Source organism: Chelonia mydas, chromosome 10 (genome assembly GCF_015237465.2).
Source record: "Chelonia mydas isolate rCheMyd1 chromosome 10, rCheMyd1.pri.v2, whole genome shotgun sequence".
NCBI lineage: Eukaryota > Metazoa > Chordata > Testudines > Cheloniidae > Chelonia > Chelonia mydas.
Genome location: NC_051250.2, coordinates 31,759,399 through 31,766,167, shown reverse-complemented (window position 1 = coordinate 31,766,167; position 6,769 = coordinate 31,759,399).

Below are 6,769 nucleotides of genomic sequence, written 5' to 3'. Positions count from 1 at the left end.
TCCTCTGGCCTAGCCCTTGGCGCATGGGCTGCTGTACCAGTCTGGCCCAGCCTGGGGAGGGGCCCAGCCCAGCAGCGGTGTCGCCCCTGAGAGCAGACTGCCCTGCCATGGAGTGAGAGAGGGTGTGACTGGGGTTCCTGCCCACCCCCCCGGGGTATCCCCAGCACCTGGCCCTGAGTGAACCCATGTGCTCTGCCAGGGGGGGTGCCTGCCCCCTGTGCTGGGGATTGACAGGGCACTTACAGCAGGGCAGGGGCACTACAGCGAGGCCTTGGGAAACAGCACTGTCACCCTGTCCTGTGAGCTCATGGGGCGGGGGTCAGGGCTGCAGCCCAAAAGTGATGGTGAGCCGCTCTGCCAGTACCCTGGAGTGGCTGAACTGGAAGCATGCTACCCTACTGCGGGGAGGGGAGTGCATCTCAGAGCGGGGGGCCAGCCAAAGAGTCACCTCAGGCTCGTGGCCCGGGTCACCGTGGTCCCAATGTTGCCGTGCAGCTGCACAAAGAGTCTTAATGCGGGTGTGACACGTTGCTGCGTGTAGGGGAGGAGGCTATGTCTGAGCAGCTGCTGCTGCATTCCACCCCAGAGGTGGCTGCATCGACTCCTTGGGTGTTAGCATGGCACTGAAGCATACACGGCACTTCCAGGTAACGGGGCACCTGGCTCAGTGCATGGCTGTGAAGCAGCTGCTCAATATAAGTGCTCGGCGTTATTAGCATTTGCATTGTAACCCTTCTGCCAGGCGCGGGGTTCCTTCTAAAGATCTAACCAACACCAGCCAAGCCCCACGCAAAAACCTGGGGCCTGCTGTATGCCAGCCCAGGCCCCTGCCACCAGACCCCTCCCCCAGCCCTGTGCGCAGGGGCTGGGCACAAAGAGAACTTCGGGGTGAGGAAAAGGGGGATGAATGCCCGAAAGCAGGAGACCCGGTAGCTAATAGCTGCTGGAGGTCAGGGCTGCTCCCCAGACTTGGCCAGCTGCCCGCACTGGCTGAATTCAGCTGTCACTCCTGATGGGAAGGCCAGCACCACAGCCCCTTCGACCCAGTGCTGGGCTGCGCCTCTGCCCAACCACAGCCAGGCTGCACCACCCGCACCATTGCCCGCTACAGCCCTCGGTGCAGGTATTCCCAGGGATCAGCAGCTGCACCCTACCCGAGTCCTCCATCCCTGTGCTGCACTCCCTGCCACAGCCCCCCTTGCTGGGCCTGGCTAGGGCTTGGTCCAAGCCACCCTGGACACCTTTGCTCTACAGCTTTGCGGCTAGCTTTTCCCAGCAGGGTCTGTGTGTCTCACCACCCTGCAATGCCAAACTTAGCCCAGCCCAGCACCGTTCCTGGAATGCAAATAGGGCCTGGCCCATCCAGGCGGCTCCCCAGCAGAGGGTGCAGCAAGTTCCCTCCCCTGGCCTGCCTCTGCCCAGCTGGAATTCCCAAGTAGCTACCCCCGTGCCCAGCAATCCCAGCTAATTGCACCCACTGTGGATCTTGGGCAAAGGGCACCTAGCTCAGGAACAGCACACTCGGGCTGAGGGCCTGAGACCCCATGGTGCTGCAGCCCATATGCCTGCCCATGGTGACCAGTGCCTGGAAGATCCCTGCCTGCCTTCCCCGCATTCTTGGCGGACGGGCTATGCAAGGATCCAGCCACCCTCTTTAAACTCACAGCTGCAAGGCTGGCAGATCTGGGCCCAGGCTCCAGCGCTAACGGGAGCCCTGCAGATGCTGGAGGGCTCCGATGGCTGGCGAGGGGGAGAGGCTGAGGCCCAGCTCCAGGCCAAGGCTGAACGTCTGCATGACTGCTTTTAGTGCTGGGCCACATCTATCAGCCCAGCTCTTTAAACACACTGGAGCCTGGCCTGGTGCCACCCATGTCCTGGAGGGGCTGGCTCCAGTGCCCCGGCGGTGATCCCAGTCCACCCTTGCCTGGGATTGTGTGATGGTTCAGACGCCTGGCCAGGGCAGGACAAGGAGCCCAAAGGGCTCATCCAGACACTCACCTCTGCCGTGTTGCCCCCGCTGGGGGCTGAGCCTGGGCCACTCCAGGAAGGGTCAGGGGGCATTGGGGATGACGGGAGTGCTTCCCCCTGCAGCAGAGCCTCCACTACCAGCAGCGAGGCGACCGGGAACCTGGGCAGAGTCTCCTTCGCCAACAAACCTTCTTTATTGCCTCTGTTCAGCACCAGGCACTCGCTTTCACTCCCAAACGCAGCTGCTACCCCAGGGTCTAATGGGCCTAAAATCTCCTTCTGACTAGGAGCCGGGGATTAGAACCCAGGTCTCCTGACTCCCAGCCCTGGCTCCTGGCCTGTGCTGCCTGCCAGGCTGAAGGGAGAGGCACTGGGTGAGGGGAGATTTTCACAGTCTGGGGCTTGGTGGTTGCCCTAAGGCTGCTGTCTCTATGAGGCTGGCGTGGAACAATCAGCGAATAGCTCCAATGCCCTGTTACCGCCTCCCCCGGCTCATGAGTGATGCACTAACTGTGTCCAGAGCTGGGACTGGCTCCGGGGAGCCCCACTAGCACTTTCCCAACCATGGGCTGCACCGCCGCTTAGTGTCACCTGCCGCAGCCGCGGTGGGATGCAGGCCCCTTTGGGGGCACGGTGTTGTCAGGCGCTGCACCAACTGCTCCAGCAGAAGCCGCACGTCCCTCTCCCCTGCTGCCTTCATCTGCTCACGCTGGAATGCCACCAGAAACGGCAGGCGGGCTTGTCTGGCAGGGTTTGTTTGCCATAAAACTTGAGCTGCTTATTCCACATGGTGCTGCTGGCCTCCAAATAGTGACAGCTGGGTTCCTGTCAGCGCTGCTGTTTGATTTCAAAGTGGGGTCTCTAGCCAGTGAGTGCCAGGCTCGCCTTTCTTACCGGGCTGAAGGTAGCTGCCATGCTGGCCTTTTTTCTCCAGGCTCCTGGTCTTTCCCGGCTCCCCAGGCATTTTCACGAAGAACTGGCAACGGCTCTGTGTTCCCTTCTGGGCAGCCCACCTGGGTCACTGTGTTTTTATCCTTTGCCTTCCTACGCGTCCCCCCCTTTCCAGCTCTCCTCCCCGCGGGAGACCAGGGTCGGGTGTGTTCTGGGGACACTGGAGTCTACAGCAGTGAGACTGTTGAATGGACACTGCACTCGTTAAGGCCAGGGGAGATGGAGGCAGGCAGGAGGGCCGGTGTGGCGGTGCTGTGGAGGTGGAGAGAGGTTGATGAGCGGGAGGAGGAGGAGGCTCGGGTTCAAGGACGCTTGGGCCAAGAGCAATGGTGACCGAAGGCAGGGAGCTGGGTTTTGACCTGCTGTCTGCCCCAGGGAAGCATGTCCATCCTCCAGACATTCTGCTGAATAAAGAGATCAGGTAGTGAGGCTTCATGCACAAGGGCAGCGGAGCAGAGGGACTGGGAGGTGCCATGACTGGAGCTGAGTCTCTCTGGGGCACAAGGGGTGTCTAGGGGTGCAGGTGGCAAGGGGAGGGATTGGGTCTCTGCTCCAGCCCTGACATGCTGCTGGGGTGCAGGGGCCAGAGACAGCTTGTGAGGGGCCAGGAGAATTGCTCTGGTGTAGGCAGAGGGCTGGGCAGCTCCAGACAGCTGTGTGGGACCCTCCATGAGCCCACAATCCTGAGGGTTTAAAGCCCCTATGTCTGGGCTGCCTGTGCTGGAGCACAGTCCCTGCCGGGGAGGGTTGAGAATCAGCAAAGCCTCGAGGTGGAGAGCTGATGCTACCCCTCCTGCCCCTTCCAGGGGTGCAGGCAGGCTTCCCATCAGGGCACCTGTGTACACTGGCCCTCTCAAGTCGCCCTCTGGCCTCTGCGAGGAGCCCTCCTTCCCCTTGCCGCTCTCTGCTGCCCTTCCTTGGCCCTAGCTGGCGCACCCCTCCGCCTTGCGGCTGGTCCATCGGCGCTCCCTCTGGGGCAGTGCTCAGCCTCCCCCTCCAGGTGGGTGCCCTACAGATCCTCTCTGCTGAATGCCCCCCGGCGCCATGGGGTGCTGCTGCTGGCCCGTAGGGGGTAATGCAGCACAGCTGAGTGCACCACCCTGCAGAGCCCCCTTCTCCACCGCGCCTGCCTGTGGGCATGCTGGGCATGCAGCTGGGACGGGCAGGGAGAGGGTGGCAAGGCGCAGGCTCAGCTAGCTGTGCTCTTGGGCCCAGCCTGCAGAGATGCCAGTTGGCAGCCAGGAAGCGCTGCCCTTTGGCAGATCCCACCCTGCTCACTGCCCAGGAACGGGGTGTGCTGGGTGAACAGAGCTCCTTGCCAAAGCACACCGAGGCTTGTAATGCTGCTGGCACCTTGGGCTGGGCACTTGCTAACGCACACCAGGGATGTAGGCCTGTGCTGGGCCATGGAATGGAAACGCCAAGCCAAAGGGAATGCGGTGCTGGTGGGGGGGCACTCTTCCCTTGAGCCAGTGTCCCACAGTGGGGCTGTGTTTATTGGGGTGCTGTCTAGGCAGAAAGCTGAGGGCCTGAGTACGTCTTGCCCCATGGACCTTTCTGCAAGTGTCTGTCCTGGCGTCCCAGCCAAACGCCCACCCGGGCGATGACATTCTGCCACCTGCATCCCTTGCCCTGTCACTGCCATGCCTGCCCTGTGTGAGGATTAGTTGTGTGTGCAGTAGCCCAGGGGCACTTCCAGTGCCATCCAACAGCCAAACTAGTGCTCCTCCAACCCACTCCATTGAATGCTGCCCCCCAGCGCCTGCCCTGCCCCACGACAGCAAGGAGAAACTCGGAAGGCTTTGTAATTCTTTAGTATTCATTCTAACTGATCAGTGATGAGGCAGCGGCTAGAGCACAGGTCAGGGAATTAGGACGCCTGGGGATCTATCCCCAGCACCCTGCTACGTGTGCAGGTGGCTTAAATGGCTCAGCCTCCCTGCGTGTGAAATGGGAATGCTAACATGCCCCTATTTTTGTAAAGAGGAGAGAGGGGAGGGCTGGCAGGGGTCTGGCTTGTTTATCACCTCATTGTAGAATGGGGCGCTCTGCCCACCAGGGCTGCCCTGGCGTTTTGACACCCCATCACTGCAGGCTGCTCAGCCCTGGGCTTTGGCACAACCCATGATAACTATAGTGGCCATCCGCAAAGCGTGGCTCCCACCCAGGGCTGGGTTTTGAATGTGGCCCTGCCCCAGCGTTGGGGGCAGATTGAGAAGCAAACTGGGCTCCCTAGTGAGACGTGCTCGGGGATTTCAGGGCTGTTCGGATCCCTGGTGCCATGTGCCCAGGCCAGCGGGGTGTTGGGGTGAGGCTGCTGGTGGTCACAGCACAACTTGGCTTCTCACAGACTCCCTCCTGGCACACTGGTATTGGACTGGCCACGCTTGCCTCCGGCCCTGACAATCCCAGGCGCTGGGGACACAGCTATGCTGCTGAAAGGACACTTTTGTGCCCAGGGATGAGTTGGCTTTGACAGCGCACAGCCCAGCTGACAGGATTTGCTGTGACTCCAACAGGTGCATGGCCCACCCTGGCAGCCCTAATCTCGTTGCATGAAGGGCTCTCGGGGCTGCCATACCCCAGGCAGGTGGGTTTGAAAAACGTCTGTCCTTGACAGAAGCTGGACAGAAGCGTGTGTTTCAGCCATGTCCCAGCAGCTCCCTAGTGCACTCGGAGAGCTCTGAACTGGCTTTCTTTGCAAACCACCTGCCATGCAGCAGTGTGCGCTGGGGCCAAATAGAACCCCCCTTGGCCACGGGAGTCAGCCCCTTCCGCATCGAGGGCTGCCTTGGGCAGACGGCTGAGGCTGGCAAAGGAGACGGAGCATTTCGGCAGCCAGGATCCCCAGTGCACAGAAGGGAGCAAGGAGTTGGCATGCCCTGTGCTGGCCTTAATCCCAGTGTGTAAAATGGGGGTAATGATCCAGTGGGGTTGTGGGGGTCAATTCATTAGCATTTGTGAAGCATTCAGACAATGGTTACAGCAGCGGAGATCCAGGATTCCTGGGTTCTAGTCCCAGCTCTGGGAGGACAGTGACACCTAGTGATTAGAGCAGGATTCGGGGTGCTAGCTGTTTGTTAATGACTGTGAAGCTGGACCTGTGTAACTGGAAAGGGACTTGATGCTGAACTGCCCCTTTAGGCATCACTGACATTCTCAAAATTGCTCCTCAGCTATTGGTCTCGCTCAATCTTTCCTGTTGCAGCTGCTCCACTTTGTATAAATTAAATATTCATCAGGGGAGAGAGACTGACTCTATAGCCTCTGGATTTGGCACTGCTGCGACAGCTGCTGGAATCTGGCATCCTGTTCTGGGGTCCACAGTTGAAGAAGGATGTTGATAAATTGGAAAGGGTGCAGAGAAGAGCCACGAGAATGATTAAAGGATTAGAAAGCCTGCCTTATAGTTAAGGCTACGTTTTAGTCCCAGATATCTTTAGTAAAAGTCGTGGACAGGTCACAAGCAGTAAACAAAAATTCACGGCCCGTGACCTGTCCATGACTTGTACTATATACCCCTAACTAAAACTTGGGCTGGAGGAGTCATGGGTGCTCTGGGGGGGTTGGTCTGGGGGTGCCATGAGTGCTGGGGGGGGGGGTTGCCTGGGACCCCTGCTGGTGCTGGGGGGGGAGGGTTGTCGGCGGTGGCAGGCTCCCTACCAGCCTCCGCGCAGCTCCCTGAAAGCAGCTGGAATGTCCCTGCAGCTCCTAGGTGGAGGGAAGGCCAGGGGGCTCAGTGCGCTGTCCCCACCGCAAGCTCTGGCTCTGCAGTTCCCATTGGCTGGGAACCAATGGGAGCTGTGGGGGCAGTGCCTCCACCTAGGAGCTGCAGGGACATGCCGGCTGC